Source organism: Passer montanus, unplaced genomic scaffold (genome assembly GCF_014805655.1).
Source record: "Passer montanus isolate IOZ18808 unplaced genomic scaffold, ASM1480565v1 scaffold100, whole genome shotgun sequence".
In the NCBI taxonomy this organism is placed as follows: Eukaryota; Metazoa; Chordata; class Aves; order Passeriformes; family Passeridae; genus Passer; species Passer montanus.
Genome location: NW_024356506.1, coordinates 1,270,585 through 1,290,947, shown reverse-complemented (window position 1 = coordinate 1,290,947; position 20,363 = coordinate 1,270,585). Strand labels below are relative to the sequence as shown.

The following is a 20,363-nucleotide window of genomic DNA, read 5'->3' as shown; positions in this document are numbered from 1 at the left end:
TCTTTATTGTGAGCATTTGGGATGCTCCTGATTTGTCTTCATTGGCAATAACATCAAAGTGCACTTTGCCTTTGCTCTAACTCTTGGTTCCCAGCCTCTGGTCCCAGAATCTTCACCAGAAGAAGAACTTAATTCTGCCCACGTAGGATTAATATCTCCTCCCCACTCCTTCCCTTCCTGGGCAGGGAGAGGGGAAAGAGGAAAGTTCAGGATCAGTTCAAAGCTCTGAAAAAGAGAGGAGCTGTGAACATCTGGGCTTGGGGCTTCATCATTCCTTCCTGCTGCCAGAGCCAGCATCACAAATGCTTTCAGAGGCGGGTTCCATCCTCTCCCCTGGTCATCCAAGAGCTTTGGGACTCTGGGAATAGCTTGGCTTCCTAAACAAAGCAGCAGTCACTCATCCAAGCTCCCTCCACAATCATTGGCCATGGCCATAGCTGTGCTGGTGGTTGTTCCCCTCACTAAAACCCTTTTTGGGATCCATGGAGTTGTCCCCTGGCCCTGGCATGCAAAGCAGGCTGGTCAGGGAAGAAGGGATGGAGTTAGGATTTCCCATGCTTGGGAAAGCTGGAACATCTGCCTCGCCTCACTTTATAAGTCTATAATGGGCTTGATGCTAAATTTCTATTTACGAGAATTTTCTCAGAACCTTGTCCAAAAATGGTGGAGTTTGAGCAAAGACACTCCTTGAACACAGACAATTGCTACACTTCAATAAATTCAGCCCATAGGAGGAGGAGCAGGAGTTTTCTCCTTGTCCTTTGGAGAGGCTGGGATTGCTGGGTTTGATCTGTGGCACCTGAGCATCAACGCTCCTGAGCAGCAACTGCCAGCAGAAACCACAGCTGGCAACAGCAATGAAAATTCATTAAAAATATATAAAAATTAACAACAAAAGCAAGGTGGAAAGCACAGCAGCCATGTGAGAGGCAGGCATGGGAAAATCCCTTCCAAGAGCTGAGTTATCCCATGTCTCCCTTCAGCAGAAGGATGTGGCTGCCTCGAAATTTGAATTGTTCAAAGAGATTTTTAACCAGACAAAATGGAAAGTGTTATAGATGTAAACACAGTGGTATCTGTTGCTGGAGGGGAAGTAAACTGATTGCTTACAAGCTGTCCTGCTTTGCAGTTATCCTTTCAAACAGATCCCCTGGGAATCCCAGGCATTTCCTTTTTTTTTTCCCTTGCCATCCTCATCTACACCTACGATATCTGGGGGTACCACTGGCAGGAGCAGACTCTTCCAAAAAACTAAATTCAGTTTCTCCACATTGCAATTATGCTTCCAGCAGATTTTTGGGGCAAATCTATTATTCCAAAGGCACAACCAGCCTACCTTTGCAATGTGGGAGGTGGGAGGACAGAGTCAACAAACCTAAACCAGCTCTGAGCAGCTACCAGCCCAAACAGCCTTTTTCCGCCCGTACTCCGTGCTTCAAAAGAAGGTGGAAAAATTGGGCAGATAGAAAATGTTTTTCTGGCTCTTTCATGTCTCCCTCATGTACTTTGTAGTTTGAGACCAGCTTAGGCTCCTGAAGTGTGCAGCTTAATTCTTCTCCCAAAATCTCTTTGCATATTCCCAGGGGTGCTCAGTTAGCCATGGATATTCCCATCCTTTTTTTTTTCTTTTTTTTTTTTGCTCTGGGCCCATTTTGCCTCTGACAAGAGGGGTTTTCTGTGCAACAAACATGTTCTAAATTCAAAGTGTGGGTAAAAGTTTGTTTATCTCTCTTGAGTTTGCTGTTTTCCTTTGACAGGGGGAAGGGGAGAATTACAGCTGGACCCAGCTCAGCCTTTCCTCCTCCAAAACCCAGACAGAAAACAGAGCAGAGAGGAGAAAGATACTTCACTCTTGGCTGTGTTTTTGGACAGCAAACCAGTGTTTGTCACAAAATCCACCCAGCACCTCCCTAAGGAGAGTTAGGGGTGGGTTTGCCTTATCAGCACCACCATGCTTTCCTCCTCCAAAACCCAGACAGAAAACAGAGCAGAGAGGAGAAAGATACTTCACTCTTGGCTGTGTTTTTGGACAGCAAACCAGTATTTGTCACAAAATCCACCCAGCACCTCCCCAAGGAGAGTTAGGGGTGGGCACCACCATAATGGTGCAGGGATGGTTTGTCCCAAAAGCTGTTGGGCCTTGTGACCTCTGTTTTTGCTGTTCTTGTCTGCTTCTTTTCCTCTGGGAATGACACTGGAAGGTCCTGGTGGTGCCCTGAGTAACTTCAGGAGTCCTCACACCATATTGTGATGGGACAGAGGTTGCCAGCTTGGGCTGAGCTGAGATCTTTTGGTTGTTTCTGCACATTTTTAAGCAAAACAGGGCAGAGATCTCTGTTTCAGGGCTTTCTGTGTCAAACAGAAATTGTGCTGACCTAGGACTGGTCCCTGCAAGGTCTCTGCATGGGGAGCAGAGGGGACAACCACGAACACAAAGGTGTCTTTAAATCTGTTATGTTACCAGCATGGACCATTCTCCCCACAGATCCCATGTTTGGGTTTTGTTGGCAGGATGGAAGGAAGGGTCTATGTCCCCCCAAACTCAGATTTCTGGGGAGATCTGATGTTTTGAGAGTATCTCTTGCTCTGCCAATGGCCTTCCTTGCCCTCAGAATTATCCTGCTGCAGGGAATTTCACATTTTATGCTATTTTGCCTTCATCACTTCACAGATGAAGAGAGCAGGTGAATTATTGCACTTGGTTACCTCTGACAGCTGCAGACCCCAAATCCTCACGTCCTGTTTGCTGTCCCAGCTCACCCTCTGTTCTCCCTGGAGGGCACACGGTGAGAAATGGGGACATCAGGCCTCTCTGTGATTTTGAGGTGCAGGCCATGTTTACCCTCTTGTTGAATGGGAGTCTAGGAATTCACAAATCTCTCTACTTAGGACTGGAAAAAAATGGTCAGCAGTGACATTTGTCAGTATCTTTGGACAGTGCCCAGGGTAGGATTCCTGGTCCTGGGCCAGGAGTTAGACTTTGATGATCCTTGTGGATCCTTTCCAGCTCAGGGTATTCTGCAATTCTCAGATTCATGGACCCAAATTCCCCATTCCCACAAGGACAAGTTTTCCATCAGGCCCCATTGTAACAGAAAATGGGTTTAGTTTGGTCAGCAGCACTTTTTGGTGCTCTGTCCTTCTGCTTGGGCTTCTTTGCCCTGCACCACAGGAGAGAGGCCAGCTGCACCTTGCTCTTCCTGACCTCCCCAAACACAGGACAGGGAAGGTGAGTGCCCCCCTCTTCCCCCATCACTCCAAAAGAAAGGCAGAGCTGCCCCACGGGGTTCAGAGGGGCAGGGACAGAGTTAGGGCTAGGGTTAGGATTAGAGTTAGGATTAGGATTGGGATTAGGTTAAGGTTTAGGGTTAGAATAAGGTTTAGGGTTGGGATTGGAGTTGGGGTTAAGGTTAGGATTAGGGTTGGGGTTAGGGTCAGAATCAGGGTTGGGGTTAGGATAAGGGTTAGGGTTAGAATCAGGGTTGGCGTTAGGATTAAGGTTAGAGTTAGGATTAGGATTGGGGTTGGGATAAGGTTTAGGGTTAGGATTAGAGTTGGGGTTAGGATTAGGGTTAGGATCAGGGTTTGGGGTTTGGGATTAGGTTTAAGGCTGGGGTTAGGATTAAAGTTAGGGTTAGGATAAGGTTTAGGGTTGGGGTTAGGGTTAGGATTAGGGTTAGAGTTAGGATTAGGGTAAGGTTTAGGGTTGGGGTTAGGGTTAGGATTAGGGTTAGAGTTAGGATTAGGGTTAGAGTTAGGATTAGGGTTGGGGTTAGGATAAGGCTTAGGGTTAGGATAAAGTTTAGGGTTAGGATTAGGTTTGGGGCTAGGGTTAGGATCAGGGTTAGGGTAAGGATTAGGTTTGGGGTTAGGGTTAGGATTAGAGTTAGTATTAGGGTTACGTTTTGGGTGAGGTTTAGGCTTGGGTTCCTTTTGCCAAGCACTCCCTGGCTCCCTCCAAATCTTTCCCCTCTCCTGCTGACACCTGTGAGGGTTGGAGAGAGAGGAGCTGCAGGAACAGAGAAGAAATTCCTGTTTGACTCGGAGAAACAGGGAAGCCTTCTTGACAGAAAACAAACTCCCAAAATGCTGGCGAGAGAAAGGGAGAGATTTCCATTCGGAGCATGCACTGTGCTAATCCAGCATAGCCGCCTGTCGGCTAAAACCCTGCATTTCAGGCCCCAGCTGCCCCTTTGCTCCAGTCCCCGCTTAACTGGAGATGTCACAGATGCCTTTGGCCAGCGATGCTGCAGTGCTGGCTGGGGATGAGAGGCTGCTTTGCTGCGTTCCTCCACAGCCAGGGTTTGCAGCTCAGCTCGTCTAAACGAAGATTTTTCTTTCTTTTCTCCTTCTCCCAGCAGTTTTTAGCGATGCAAAAGGTTTGAAGGTGTGGAAATAGGGGCTGAAGTGTTGGATGATGTGAAGCAGAGGGAGGAAAGGGGAAGAAGGCCAAAAGGAGGGGGTAGAGATGCCCTGGAGAGTCCCTGGGGGGAGAGATGGGGTGCTCCTCTCCCTCCCTGAGGCAGAGGGACAGAGGGTGGTGGCAGATGGGATCTTTACCTCTGCCCCTTAGGCAGGTCTGTGCCTCTTCCCTGATGGGGAAGCAGCAGCCCCAGGCAGGCAGGGAGGTGATTTTGTCAAGGAAAGAGGGTCGGTTTCCCCCTTTTGGGGTAGGAAGGGTTAAAAAACAAGGGGCAGGTCCCGAAGTCTGACGGGATGCTGAAGTCCCCCAGCTCTCCACACACCTCCAGCCTTATCCCTCTCCCTTCCATCCCCTTCCCACCCCCTCCCTCCCTTCTCTGCTCGGCAGGCTTCTCATTGCCAGAGGACCTTCCTCAGGCTGCAAACCTGGAGGCAGCACCTTCACCCCGTATCTGCCGGGATGTAGCACGTTCCTTTCACCCCAGCCCATTTCCTCCTCCTCCATCTGCTCAAACTTTCCCTTCCCCCCGCCTCCCCAGCCTCCTGCTACCTTGGGGTGTCGCCTGGATGCGAGACCCCCAACTCCCGCCCAAATTTTGGTTTAATGGAGCGAGGAGTTGAGGAGGACGCTAGGAAAGAGGCAAAATTTAAACAATTAGGAAAGGGTTAATGGCTGTCGCCGTCTTCTGCCTGGGCAAGCCGTGCGCCCTGGTGCAAAGGCACGGCCGAGCCGGGGTGCTGGGGGAGGTCCCCCCATCCCCGCCCTCCCTCCCCCGCAGCTGAGGGGCTGGGGAGCCACTGCCCCGCTGGTCCCCGCCGCCCTCTCCAGTGTCCCGTTCCCCTTCCCAGGCTGCCAGCTCCGGGGGAGGCTCCGGGGGGGCGCGATGAGAGAGCCCCAGCACCCCCCTCTCCCTGCCGGTACCCAGGCAGCGGCACCAGCGTCTCTGCGCATCCCTCTGCGGGCGAGCGGCACCTCTCCGTGCTGAGCCTCCGCAGGTTTTTGGGGGAGCGGGGCGGGGAGACGGGGAGGGGGGGGAAGCAGAAGCCTCGCCATCCTCACCGCCACCATCCCGGCTCCCTCTTCACCTCCCGGCTCCCAGCTTAGGGCTAAGCTGTCCCGGGGAGGCTGCGCTGCTGAGCCGCCAGCGCGCTCCGGCTGTCGCTGGCTCCTCTGTTCCATCCATCCATCCATCCATCCATCCATCCATCCATCCATCCATCCGTCCCGTCCTGCTGGAGGCTAGCGGAGCATGCCCGATGCGATGCCGTGTCAGTTCGGGTCCTCGCCTATAGCTGCCTGTTTTACAAAGCCCCGATCCGTGCGTGTGCGTGTGTATGTGTGTGTGCATTTCATCCCTCCCTCCTATCCCTCCCTCCCTCCCTCTCTCTCTCTCTCTCTCACTCTAATGTGTGATCTGGAAAGCTTATAAAAGCCTGATGTAATCCTTAATGCAGCCCCTGGCTACAAAGACTGGATCTAGTTTCAGAGAGAGAGATTCAGAAGCAGAATTTTAAAAAATTAATTAATTAATTACAAAAAAAAAAAAAAAAGTGTGGGGGAGAAGAGAGAGAAAGAAGGAAAAGCAGACGAGTGGATTTTAAGCAAACATATCTTCCTGAAGAAGACCATTCTTGCTCCTCGCTGCTGGGAAAGCTACTCTGAACCCTGCTGTATATTTTTTTTTTCCAAAGGAGAAGACTTGATTGTCTGCTTGGATCTAATGATTTACTGGCTTTTAACTGCGTTTTTCCCCTCTCCTAAGGATTCCTCAAAAAACGGCTTAATTATTTTCAGCTTTTCTCTTCTACCTGCCTGTCTGCAGAGACACCAAAGGTTCTCCCTTCCTCTCCATCCCCACCCCCATTTCTTTTAGGATTTTCCCCCCTTTTCCATTTAATATATACATATATATATATATAAATGTGTATGTATATATATATGTAGAGGCAAGAGTGGAGGAAGCGGAGGGGGAGAGAGAGCTCTGCCATCCTTTTGGACTTCACGCGCTGCCCAATGTTGGGCTGGTTACCCCTGGATATGTTGCTGGTTTCCATTTGGAATTTGACGAAGGGAAGAAGGAGGATATAAAACCTGGGGAGCTCGGCAAGGTAAGGGGCTCCCGGCCAGCCTTCCTTCTTCCACGGAGGGGAGGGAGAGGGGGGAACGCGACTTCTCCGGCTGCGCTTTGCCTGAAGCGCAGGGGGGTCTGTCTCCATCCCCAGGGGACACGGCGATGGGGGCAGCGGTGGGCACCCACTCCTCTCCTTTTGCCCCTGCAAACAGCACCCGGAGGATGTTTCCGTCCCTTCCACTCCGCAATTTGGACTGATAGAGCGTAATCATTCCCTGACACGGGAAGTTTTAACTTTTGTGCATGCAGGTCCTCCTGTGGGCAAACATCAAGCGCTGGTGGAAAATATTGAATGTCTGCAGGATGCGGAGGGGGAAATGCAGACGTGTCCCGGGGAAGGGAGCAGGGGACTGGGTTGTATGGGAGGGGAGAGGGCAGCCAGGCGAGGGAAGAGGAGCGGGGGATCGCGACAGGAGAGCTGCAGAGCCAGCCGGGGCTGAACTGCGAAGTGCTGCGAAGCCGCGGTGCCTCCGCGGGCAGCCCTGGGGTCCGGGACTCCTCAGTCCGCAATGTTGGCAAACAAAGTCCCGGAAGGACAGGCAGCTGCCTGCCCCGGGCATGAATCTGCCCTCATCGCAGCTTCCTGCCTTCCCCCTTTTCCTCGGAGAGCTCTCGGGGTGGGGGGGTCCCTTCTTGCTTCGCTGCTTGTGTGGCACCTACCCAGGGCTGGAGGCTGCGATGAGCTCCTCGTGTGCCCCCCCCGGATGCCATTTCTCAGCACTTCGCTTCACACCGGGGGAGAAAATTAACCTTTAGCCTCCGTGGAGCTCACACAGACACACACACGCTGCTCCCGGCGCTGTGCTCCTGGGGGATGCTGGCACCCAGGCACGGCTTAGCCTTTCTTTGGGAGGGGGGAGGCGGGTGGAGAGAGAAGGAGTCTCCATCGGGGATGCGTAATTACAAAGCATCTTGTTCTGAATCACCCTGTGTGGGAATGAACCGCAAAATTTGTCTCTCCCTCTTCCCCCACCGCCCCCCTGCCTTTCACGGCCTGACATTCGCTGATGGAGGGTGGCTGTTGATGCATCTTCAGACTTTCACAGAGAGGTGTTTCAGCCATGGCCCTGTCAGGGCTGCGAGGAAGAGGGGGAAAGAGGGATCGAGGGGGATCAGGTAGAGGTTTCAAAGGGACTTCTCAGTCCTGGCTGAGAGCAGGTTCCCGTACCGAAGGCACGGGCTGCAGATGAACTCTGCCAGGTACCTTCGGCTGTGACTCACGCTCGTGTCCCTGATCCTGCCCTGGCCAAGCAAACAACCCCTGTGAATCAGCGGCACAGAGAGGAGTGGGGAGGCAGGGGAGCATCAAGGCAAGGTCAAAGGGATGGAGGGCACAAAGACACCCCCCTTTCCATCCCTGACCGCCCCATCCCTTCGGAGCCGGGGCTTTCAGGCTCAACCCAGCTCCAGCACCGGGTCTGTCGAGTTGCCAGGGCCAGCTGACAGCTGATGGCTGAGGGAGGAGGAAGAGGAGGAGGGGAGGAAGGGGGCTGAGGAAGAGCGGAGCTACTTTGACAGATGCCCAAACCTGCGTGCGCGGCAGGGCGAACATCGCAGCGCCTCGAAAGCCTCGCTGGGAGGGAGCCAGGGGTGCTCGGGGTGCAGGGTGCACCTCCCCAGCCCCGATACCTGTTGATTACCTATAGGTTTCCTCTCACCTGGCCGGGCAGAGCCTGAGGAAAGCCAGGAGGGCTGAGCCCCCGACACTCCGAGGAGTTGCCTGGTGACCTCCGCGGCGTAGCAGGGAGGGCTCTGTATTAATGATGATGACTCTGCTTTGGCTGGTGCTGAAATATCTGTATTATCTATTATCAGCTGGGAGACGAGGCTGGAGGCTTCGCAGGGCTGGGATCTCATCCAAAGTCCGGGCTGCTAAAGGAAACAAACAACTCCCCGTGCATATTAAGTGGGTCCCTAATTAATTAACGACTCGTTAACCTGGGTCCCACAGTCCTTCCTGTGCCCAAGACCTCGCTGAGGAAGAGGAAGAGGAAGGAGGTGGCAGGGCAGAGCCGGGAAGGTTTTTTACCCTTGGAGGGTGCTGAGGAATTGCACCAGCTCAGCCAAGCTGCACTGCCGGGGGACAGGGTGGCCACGGGGGCTGAGCCAGGCAGGGGACAAAGGAGAGGGCTGAGCAGACAGGACATCCTGCCTGATGGGTCTCGGAGTGGCACAGAGTGCTGCTGGGGTTTGCAAAACCCAGGGGACCTCCATAAACCGCTGTGGGTGTTACAGAAGGGTCAGGGTGCAGCATCACTCCTGCTGTGGAGGACGAAAAGGGGGACCAAAAAGGAACTGGACAGGCAGAAAGCACAGCAAGGGCAGGAGCAGGGCTCCCGGCCCTTTTCATGGGACTTGGGATGCTGTTGCAGAGCCCTGGGTGCAGGGAGAAGGGCTTGGAGCCCCCGGGATTGACCAGTGGAGGTGGAAGGACTGTCTGCAAAGCAGAGGGGATTTCTATTAATTACTGTAGCCCCTTCTCCTTAGCGAAGGAAAACGAGGCAGGGATGGTGTGCCAGACCCCATACCCGGGATGGGAGCTGCGTGTGTGTGTGTGGGAGTCGGGGGGAGATCCTGAACCCCCATCACACCCCAAGGACCAGCAAAAGCAATCACCACGGCCGGGGGAGCACTCGCATCCCATCCTCTGCCACCCCAGCGAGACCCGGATCACCCTGCGCCCTGCAGACACCCAGAGGTGCTCTGGAACACCTCCACAACCCTTCCCTGCCTTAAATCACCCCACAAGCCCCTCTTAGGACCACCCCAAACTTAGCGAACCCCCCCAACACACACATCCCCACTCCATCCTGACAGCATCGGCACCATCCCCGCTGCAACCCCGCGCCGGGAGAGGTTGGGAAAAGGCGTCGGGCATCTCCCCCTGATGTCAGGGTTCCCCCCCAGCCTCCCCCATCCCCAGGGCGGCAGCGGGGGGGCTGCCGGGGGCGGCCGGGGCTTGCGGAGAGCGGCGGGGAGGTGGCGCTCGCCGCCCGGCTATCGCCGCTCGCCACCCCCGGAGCGCTCGGGTGCTCGGCACAGCCCGCGGAGCGCTGCTCTCCGCTATCCCCCCTCGCCAAAACACCCCCAAAAAAACAAACAAACAAAAAAAACCCCAAAAAACAAAACAATCCACCCGCATAGATGGGGCTCGCAAAGAAGCGCTGGCTCCCAACCCGCGCCTGAAACGCGAATCCCAGGGGGTTTATTTCCCACTCTCCATCATCGCCTTCCCGTTGAGTTTTTGCCCACTCCGTCCCCAAGTTTTTTGGTTTTTTGGGGTTTTTTTTTTGCCATGCTCTCCCGCACGTTTTATCCCCCCTCCTCCCCTCTTCTCCCCAGTTTCAGTGTCCTTGTGAAAGTAGAGGCTCTCCACGGCAGTGGAAGTGCTCTGCTACTCCCATGCCCAGAACCGGGGGGCACGGGGGCAGCCCCCAGCTCCAAGGGCTTGCTGGACGTCTCCACATCATCCCTCACTCCCTGCAAGCGGGAGCACTTTGCTCCCGGGAATCCACCCGGATATCGTCCAGCAGGGATGGAGCCCCATGCTCCAGGGGGAGATGGCAGAGGGGCTTCCCGCAGTGCCTGCAGGTGGCTTTTCCTTCCCGGTTTTTTGGGAGGAGGGAGAAGGGGAAGCATTGCGCTCACAGATCCAGCTTCACCCCCTCCCGTTGCTCAAGAGCAGCAGGCAGGAAATCCTCTGTCATCGGTACCTGTTGCAGGGGATCAGCTTGGCTCATTAATTAGCTCCAGGAAAACCTGTGCTGGTAAACAAATGACTCAAAGCTTTTCTCCGGGCCTGATCCCAGGCTCGTGGAATGCTGGTCTCCACCTTTCTAGGAGAGGTGCAAAGAGAGAGGAGTATTTTCCTCAAGATGGATGACAGGCTGTCTCTGGAACCAGCTCGCCTCCTCCTCTTGGAGGAAATTCACAATTCCAGGCGAGCCTTCAAAGGGAAGGGAGCTGGCACCTGGCCTGGAGGTTTTCAGGAGAGTCCTGCTCCGTGTCACAGCATGGACTGGAATGGCTAAAATGTGGCTGCAGACAAAGCCCAGAGGTCCCCATCACACCCCAATGTTCACCATTCACAGGATGCTCCCGAGTTCTTCTCATGGCTCCTTTCCCAAATTCCCTGGGTTCTCTGCTTGCCTGTAGTTTGCTGGGATAAAAAAAAGGGCAGGAGGGTGATGCTTGTGCTTGGGGGAACTTGGCTAAGAGTTAAATACTGATGTGGGTTGATGTCCATCCGTAAATTTGGGTGGGGATTTAGGGCTCTGAAGCACAGGAAGAATAGGACTGGTGCACAATTCCCAAGGTGGGGACGGGGGTCTCCTTCTTGGCATCTCAGTTGCCTTGAAACCACACCTCTGCCAGGGAAAACCAGCATTTGAATGTCCCACCTGTGCTGGAGAGGTAGGGGCTCCTTTTGATGTGAAATGCATTGCTTTCATTTAGAATAAATATTAGGAAGGAATTCTTTATTGTGAAGGAGTTGAGGTACTGGCAGAGTCTGCCAGAGAAGCTGTGGCTGCCCCATCTCTGGAAATGTCCAAGGCCAGGTTGGATGGGGCTTGGAGCAAGCTGGGACAGTGGAAGGTGTCCCTGGTGTCACCCGATCCAAACCATTCTGTGATTTTATGATTTATGCATAGCCCCATGAGATGCCAAATCCACAGGAGACCAGCCCTCTAAATCCCAAATCACCATGGCAGGGAGCTGTGGCAGCCTTCATTTCCCCAAGTCAGACCCACCATAGATGTCACCCAGTCTCAGCATCCCAGTGTCAGAGGTCCCACCTGCCCTACCCTTCCTTAATGCTCCTGCTGCCAAAAAGGCAATTTTTCCACTCCATCCCTGGCCCATTACTGGAGGCATTTTATTCAGACCTAAGAAACCATCAACTGGAAGCCAAACTTCTCTCTTGGAGAGCAATCTGGAAGGGCAGCCCACAGGGGGAGTGTAATTCCCTTTCCCTTCCATGCACTCCATGTGATATTTGGCTCTCTAATGTGGTTTGCAGCATGCTGAGGCTACAAAGCACAATAAAAAAAAATAAAGGAAAGGAAAATGAGCAGTAAATGAAGTCCCTCCAGAACATCCATTTGTCGTCACATCTCGAGTTCAGAATTTCCTCACAGTGCCTCTTGGAGCGAGGGTTTTGTATTAGTCTGATTATGTTGAGATAATCTGTCATGTTGCTTCAGGAAGCTCTAAGGGAAGAGGACAAAAAAAAAAGAAAAAAAAAGGAAAAGAAAGATAATATTTTAAATCAGAGGGCTGCTAGATTGGTGACTCTGTCTGGCAGACACACATCACTGCCCCCTTTATGAAAATTTTAATTGGTTACCTCTGTCAGAGAAAATGAGAGATTTGCTGATTTTAATTTGTTGGAGCGAATCACTCCCTGCCAATATTATCAAAATTAAACTGGAGATGGTTTCTTGCTTTCCTTCTCCTACTCCCTCTGCATTTTCTTCTGAAATATCCCTCCATAAAAGATTGATTAAGGAGTGACCAGCTGATGACAAATGAGCTGTTGAAGTGGCAAACTCTGCCGTGCTTGGTGTCATGCCTTACCCCTGGGACAGGGAGGATCAGGGAAAGCAAATGGCATCTGGAGGAAGAATGGACAGGGACCTAGTAGGGAAATATAGATATTTTTGGGGAGGGGTAAAAATTGAAACAGATGTGTGTCACCTCATGTGGTGCACTGTATATTGGCTGAAGTGAGTGCATGAAACAAGATATATAAAATATATAAAATCCTCTTTGTAGTGTTTCAAGTACCATTGTGGTTTTAGCTTGGTGATTTGCTCCAGGTAGAGCTGCTGTTTGCTGGCTTGATGTGGCCTGGGAGCAGGACAGAGGAATCCTGCATGTGTTTGGGGGCACCATTTCGTGCATGCCACCTGCATGTGCTGGTATTTATTGTTGCCAGCTCTTTTTCTGAACACTGAGTTTTGGTCAGAGGCAGGTCTTGTGATACCTCCTGCCGTGATTTCAGCACTCCCACCTGCAGGCTCACCTTGTCAGCTGCCTGTTTCCAGGCTGGCTTTGCTAGATGGAGATGTTCCCTCAGTTTTTTTAGCTCAGCTGGCCTATAACAAAGTCCTTGCTGTTTGCAAAATGGCTCTTTTCTTCCTCCCCTCTGTCAGCTATTAGGAATATCCCATTCCTGGCAGACGTGCCCTATTCCATATTCATTGAGAATTAGCACGGCTCTCTGTCTAAATGTTTTTGGGATAGGGGTCATCATGATATCCTGCTAGAATAGATTTGGAGCTGAAACGCTTTGTCTCTGTCCCATCTGTGCTCCTGTCTCTCTGGGGATGATCCTGCAAGCCAACAGCTCCACAAACTGCTGAAGTTTGGGTTACCCAGCACCGAACCCCCGTGGCTGATTTTAAAAGCTGCTGTAGTGCAGTTCTCCCTGTGGGCCAAGGACACCCTCACGGGGCTGATCTCACCCCCTGCCAAACCACGTGGCTCAGGGCAGGGGTCTGGTCACACTTAATTAAGGCTTTGGTCTTTCTGCTGGTTGGTGTTCTCATTTGTGGAATGGGGAAGCCTGGCTTCCTCCCTCCTGGTGTGGCTCTGTGCCGGCTCTGTGTCCAGCTGGATGTGGTCAAGCCACATTTCCTCTGGGATCCTGAGGTGAAGGGCACCAGCTGAGCACCAGGGATGATTTATTCTGCTTGTGCCTTGACTGTGAGCACATGTCCACCCTCAAACATTCCTCCAGAGCCATCTTTTCTTGTCCTTCCTCAGTCCTTAATTTCTTGAGGTACTTCTATAGCTGAAGCAGGCAATTCTCCCACACCTGCCTTGGATTTCCTTTGGATTAAACACCTCCTTTTCCAGGAGAACCTCGTGCAGCACTGCAGAATGCTCCTTTGTATAGTCCAGCCCACTTGGATACTCCAATCAATCAAGCCTGGGGTAGGAGTCAGGCTTTATGCTGGATGTTGTTGAGCAGCAATGTAACAATGGAGATCTCCTCCAAACAAATATCTGCTGGTTCCTGCAAATGAAAGTCGATACACCTTCACAAGGAAATCTGTCCCAGTGGGGTCTTTTTTATCGAAAGCCCTGTTGGTAGATTTATTCATTGTGCAGGGCTGTTCCCTTAACAAGTCTGTTATTCATTGGCCATTGCTCGAGGGCGTGTGGAATTTATGGTCATAGTCCTGTAATCAGATATTTTGTTATAGAGGGCTTTGCCACCATGAAAGGTCTGAATAAATCAGTATGCAGCAGAAATTGATCCTCTCACAGGCTATTTCTGGATTCAGCTCCTGCTCTAAGAGTGTTTTCTCCCTTCTGGAACCATGCTACCGAAGCCTTTGCATGTTTGCACTGTGGTCAGGTCTACCAAAGCTCTGCTTCAGTGCCTGTGTGCAGACAGACACACACTTAGCTCTGTTTTCTGGGCCTGATTTTTGTCCTACGATACTTGAGGTCCATGCTGCTGCCATTTCCCAGACAGAAAAAAAAAAAAATCTCCATCACCTGACTTAAACATCTGCAGGTTGGAAAGAATTGCTTGAAAAGACTTTAATCAACTGCTAGGGAAGAAAGGCAAATCTGATTTTGAGTAGCTGCACTGGTGCCTCAAGTACTAAAGAGCTTGGCCTGCTAATCTCCACTTCTCAGATGTTGTTCCACAATCTGATCAGCTCTATTGAGCTGAAACAAGGGTTAATTGCTAACAAAATGTTCCACACCATCCTGCATACAAGGAAAGGGGCAAGGGTGAGCACCTTGCTTTTTGGAGCTTAGTGCAATCTCACCATGAGCAGCTGATGGTGAGGGAATTTGACTCCTGTATGTGCCCCAGGAATATCTGTCTGTGAAGGTAAAATTACAGCAGAGGCTCTGATTTTTATGGCAGAAATCAGGGATGGGAGGAGAGGAAAAATCTCTGTAACCTAGCAGCCTGTACAGCTGCTGCCTCCCAGGTCGTGGGTGATGTTAAATGTTTAAATGTCAATGAACCTCCCCCCTGAGCAGGGCTGAGCTGTCTTGGCACTTACTCTGGGGATGGAGCTTGGCAGTGCTGTGGTTCCTCAGTGGTCAGACACTGCCTTGCAAGTGTTCCCCAAGGCACAGCATCTTTCTAGAGAAATTCTGATGGCTCCAGGATTTTGGTTTAAGGAGAATCTGTGACAAAGGACATTCCTGTGCTTGCTCTGCTCTGGTGAGTGCAGCCCTAAGGAAGGTCAAACTGTGATAAGGAGCATGGGAATTATGTCCACCTGTGGGAAGACAAACGCTGAGGAAGCCAGAGGGTCTCTGAGCTGCCCACATCTCAGTAGAATCACAGAATGCCCTGCTTTGGAAGGAAACCACAAGGACCATCGAGCTCCTAGACCTGCACAGAACAACACAAAGAATCCCCCATATCCCTGAGAGTATTGTCCAAACTGGAACTCTGGCGGTCTCCATGCTGTGACCACTTCTCTGAGGAACCTGTTCTGGTTCCTGACCACCCTCTGGATGAAAAACCTTTTCTCTGTACCAATCTAAACCTGTCCTGACACAGCCCCAAGCCTTTCCATCAGATCCTATCACTGGATACAGCACTGCCCTTCCAATCACTCATTTTAGTGTCTCCAGGCCTGCCATGAGGGCAAGTGAAGGAATAACCAAACAGTGAATTAATGTTCACTGCATATTCTGAATGCTTATAAAAATGGCATGAACAATGTTAAATATTTCCTGTCCTGTGTCACTCGCTGGCTCCTGCCAGCTCAGGGTTTTCAGATATGTTACCAGGGATAGCAATGCTGTCAGGACTTTCAGAGTCTCCAGATGGAGATGATGCTACAACCAGCAGGAGAGATGGTGACAGGCAGAAGAACAGCAGAGCTGGGAGGGCAGGGGGAAAGCTGGGAGAGATCCCAGAAAAATGCCAGTTGGCTGGGGGATCCAGTTAAGTGGGATGAGTGGAAATACCAGGAGGGCATCCTTTGCTGTGAGAGCTGACATGATTGTAGATGTACCCAAGGCATCCCTCAGGGAGTAGAAACTGTGGGAAGTGCCTGCAGGCACGGAAATGCCACTGGAAGTGACATTCTCCAGATGGGGAATCCTCAGTCTGGATATCCTCTACCAAGATCAAGGGAGATGGTGAAGCAGCTTGCAGGAGGGGAATTCCAGAGGCCCCTTCCGCCTTCGAACATCTGTGATTCTTGTATGTGAATATGGGAAGATGGGACACAAGTACAGCAGATTTTGATGCCCTCACTGAACACAGATGCCCCCAGGAACTGCCTCCTGGTGAGCAGGAGGCCTGCAGGGTATCCAAAGGTGTCCTGGGGAAAGAACTGGAGGCTGTTTTGCAGTTCAAACTCCAGTGTGGGGCTATGTGGCAGCACCCTTTGTGTTGTCCTCTTCAGAAGGGAGGAAATCTGATTGGGATTGAGGTCTGGGGGCTGAAATCCAAGGTCTTGATGTGCTTTGAGTGAAAGAAAAGCATTTTGTAATGGATTGAGACAGGCTTCCAATCCCTCAAGAAGTAGAGACTGTTCTTTCCTGTGTTGGGACAAAGGCCTGGTTTGATGTCCTGTTGACTTGATCTCAGTTTTCTAGACAAGGCCTTTCTTGGAAGTTCCATATCCTTGCATCTCTCTGGAGTCTTACACCAATTTTTTGGCTAGGCTGTGACCAGAGGCAATGCCACAGCATCTTTGGTCAGAAATGTGCATTCACCCTGTCCTAAAATGTCATGTTTACGTTCTTTTACTCCCATATCACAAAATATTTGTATTTTTGTGAACATCTTCTGTCCTGGGAAAAGCCTTGGCTTGTTCTGCAGTTGAATTTTCCAGGACGTGGAAAGGGGGGATACTCCACCAAAAGCTGCAACATCTCCTTCCTTGTTCTGTGGTGCTGATGGCTGGTGAGTCCCTCCCTTGCCTGGTTTGGCTTTTGACTTGTGATTAGGAGCAATGATCTTCCCAAAAGAGCCTCTAAGACCATCCTGGAATGCCCCTGAGAATATCACACAGCATCAGGTACAATATGGGACAAACTGCTGGGGGTGGGGAAGATCCTTGGTAAAGCCAACTGTGATCCCTAACAGCTCTTTGTTGAATTGGAGCTCATTTTATAAGGCTGAGAGAACTGAAGCACCTTTCTCTCCCCTGCCTTGAGTAGGCCTTAAATGTGTTTGTAGAAGAGCTCACCACAAGTATTTCCATTTTGCCTGGTGAGGGGAACATGGCACAAACAGAGCACTGATTTTTCTCAACTCCCTTCCCTTGCCCAGAAGAGTGGGTTGGATGCAAATAGGACGTGGCTCTTCCCAATCCCGGTGCTGGGTCAGCAGTGCTCTGCTCTGACAGCACTTCCAGGGAAGCTGGTGCTGAACACAACAACCACGAGCGCCGCGGATGCGCCACACCAGGCACGGCGCCTTTCACGTGGACTCAAAACCCTCCCTGTTCTCATAAATGCAATTTATGAGCCTCAAGGTGCCCAGCAGGCCGCGGAGAGGTGGTTATTAAAACCCCAGCTTCCCACCTCAAATTACAACTCAAATGCTGTGTTTGTTTCCCACTTCACGTGGTCCCTCAGGGGTTTTCCTTTAGCGCTGAGCCCTTTTGAAGTTGCTGATGATTACAGAGCAGGCAGTGTAATCTCCCTGTGGAAGGTATTTGGAGCTGGGGGGAAGGAAATCAATCACCACAGCGCAGGAGTCAGAACTGGGGTGGGGGATTAACTGTGCTGCACAGCCATCCCTTCTGCTCAGGAGCCCGTCCTGCTCTGGAGGTGCTGCTCTGGTGGCTGCAGCTCCTTAGACAGTCAGAGAAGGAGCATTTCAAAGGGAGTTTAAGCCCTGCAGACTGGCTCCCAGTCTGGAAGGTGACTTCGGTGGTGTAATTTTTCTGTCCAGTCACCCTCATCAAGCACTGGCATCTGGAGCTCTTCTTGAGCCCTGATTTTCTCAGTTTTTCTGGTGACTTGATTGGCTGTTCCCTGGCTCATCAAAGGACTGAATCATTTAAAGTTATTATGCTTTATTTCTTCCCGAATTATTGACCAACACTATCTTGTGCCTCTGCACTTTTCCTGATGAGCCTCTTTGGATTTACATCACTTGATCACTGTGTGTTGCACAACACTGAATATGAGCATGGCCAATGTAGAACTCCTGAGCACAGAGGCTGCAGTGGCTTGAATTAGATGGAAAGTGAACCTCTGGCAGAGCTGAGGTCAACATTTGGAGGTCTTGGGATTGTGCTTCATCTCCAGCTCAGCCCTTTTCCTCTGTGAAGTTCCTAGAGAGCTGTTACTATCTCTGAACTGGTTTTTTGCACCCTTTCCCTCAGGAGAATTTATTTATTTATTTGGACATCAGGATTCCTGTTGGTGAGTCTTGTCCTCCAGATGTTCTTGACATGATCCACAGCAGGTCCTGGATGTCTGCAGTATTTGGATTTTGCTGAATATTAACCTTAAATAGCTTTGAAATGTGCAACAGCAGAAAGCCTGGCATTTTTGCATTGGTGTGATAGGCAGATTTGGGAGGTGGAGGGCACCATCTGCTGATTAATGGTTGTTTCCTTTTATCTCATAAATCTGTAGTGAACTATTAGCTGCAGTAACTGTTCTTCCGTTTAAGAATAAAATCTCTAACATTGGTAAATATTCAAGGTGAGAGGATGGCAAGGAGACCTGGGTAAATGTGATGCTGTTGTTGAGACCATGGTGGCTGGTAGAGGCTCTGACTGAGGTAGACCATGGTTGTGCTATGTAAAATAAGATTTTTTAAGACATCTTTCCTTCTTAATTCAGGAATGGAGATGGGTTTCAGAGTTTGTCAGAGTTTCTTTCCCTTCTGGTTAATCCTTGAAAGTACTTTGCTCTTCCAGCAACTCTCATGTGTGCAGGGGTATGAGCCCTTGTAGATCTTCAATCAGTGAAATATCACATTGAATATTAATTAACAATACATGCCAGGGCTTGTTCTTTGCCTCTGTGACCTGGTGCAACTTGCTGCCATAGAAGAAAACTCTCTCTGTCTCCCCATCTGTGATTTACTCCTGATCCTAAGGTTTATTAGCAATAATCCCTGCCCCATGCCATCCCCTGGGTAGTGCTTGGTATTTCCTGGGTAGAAAATCCATGGTGGGGATGGATTTCACACAGAATCAGGGAATATCCTGAGCTGAAAGGGAACCACAAGGATCACTGTGTCTAGGTCCTGGGATAGTTCATCAGATGGTTCCTGAGACTGGGCTCTGTCCCTGTGCAGCCCAACTGTTAAATTGCAGGCAAAAATGCCATTACTGAGTGAAATAATGTTAATAAATAATGAGTGGCCAGGAGAAAAAGAAAGGCTAAAATGAGAAGGAAGCCACCGGCATCACAGTCCAGCACAGTGGAGTGTGGCAGCTCAGATGAGTCTCCAACTCAACCTTGACCATCTGGGCTGCTTTCCTGAATCCAATCTTGCTGTTTCATAGAATCACAGAATTGTTAAAATGCAAAAAGACCTTCAAGATCATCAAGCTGAAATATCAGCCCAGCACTGCCATCACCACATTCACCATCATCCATGATGATTGTTACAATTCAAAAAGATCTTTAAGATCATCACTTGTAAACACATTTCTGAGCACCTCCAGGGATGGTGACCCCACCACCTGCCAGTGCAGTCCATTTCAATATTTTACAACCTTTACCATGAAAAACAAAAATCCTAATATCCAAACTAAACCTAACCTAATTCTTTGATTAATTCTCATGGCTTGCAGGGCAACACCAGCCCAGTGCACACAGGAAGAGACAGCCAGGCTTGGCAGCATTTTTTTTGTCCAAGTTTCAGTGACTTTCAGTGTCTGGGCAGGCTCTTGGCTCCTCCTTTGCACCACTTCTCAGCAGTAATGAGGTAACACACCACTGACTTCCCCGAGCATCTGTTTCATGGGGGAAGTGATTTTCCTCACTGCTGTACTGATTGGAAGTGGAACAGCCTTCAGCCCTGTGTTGTATTCAGGGGGCACCGAGTCCCCCACAGGCTCAGAGAGCTTTTATCCACAAATACCAACCTGTAACCCAGCAGTGGCTTTGAAACCATATTTGCTTGTGAGACAAAACCTGATAATTTCTGGCCATTCAAAAGCATTCAGGAACATCCTAAATTGTGTCCTCTGGGCTGGATTACAATGTCAAGTCTTTTGTATTTCGGATTCTCCTGTACGATTATTGGAGCAGAGGGATGGAGTCACTACATGAGCAATCAAGGACTTTCCATCCCCTTTTTCACCACCACCAGGGCATTTGGATGAACCCCAGGCACTTTCTAATCCTCTGCCCATCTTGTGCCATATTTAGGGCTCAGTAAATTAAAGAGGGATAGGACACAGATCCAAAAAGCTACCCTGTTTTTTGTGCAGACTGTTTAATTTTTAGAAGTGTTTCAGAACATCTTCTCAGGCAGCATTCTCTCATCCCAAGACTGGTCCCACTTCAGAGGAAAACATGGTCAGGGACAGTTCCCAGCAGGGACATGAGTCACCTTCTGGCAGGGAGAGGGGTGAAATCCTCAGCTCTTGTTGCCCTGTGCTCATTTTGAATCAAGCAGCAGCTCATGGGCTGAGCTGGGTAGAGATGCCTGTCTGGGTGCTCCTCTCTGTGCTGTAACATCCCCCTGCCACAATGCACTTTTACAGCTCCATAGATCACTGGGTAAAAACCACATTTAATTCTATGGTAAGGTCACTTTTTAGTTAAAAGGGACAGAACGGATTTAATTTATAATCCTCTCCAACTTTATGGCTTGCATTTAGAGTTATATCTATT

At 50.6% G+C, this 20,363-nt stretch overlaps 1 protein-coding gene across 15 annotated transcripts in view; it reads left to right on the top strand.

The window, feature by feature from the left end:
* The first annotated feature begins 3,799 nt into the window (after positions 1-3,799).
* The window catches only part of ADGRB1 (adhesion G protein-coupled receptor B1), a 285,104-nt gene continuing 268,540 nt past the window's right edge, over positions 3,800-20,363 (top strand). For 7 of the 15 annotated variants that reach the window (XM_039714220.1, XM_039714252.1, XM_039714243.1 and 4 more), the window contains exon 1: positions 3,802-6,531. The gene's annotated coding sequence lies outside the window, so the exon portion shown is untranslated. Of the gene's footprint in view, positions 6,532-20,363 lie in introns of all 15 variants that reach the window. The other 8 variants (XM_039714297.1, XM_039714289.1, XM_039714307.1 and 5 more) reach the window with 5 other exon arrangements.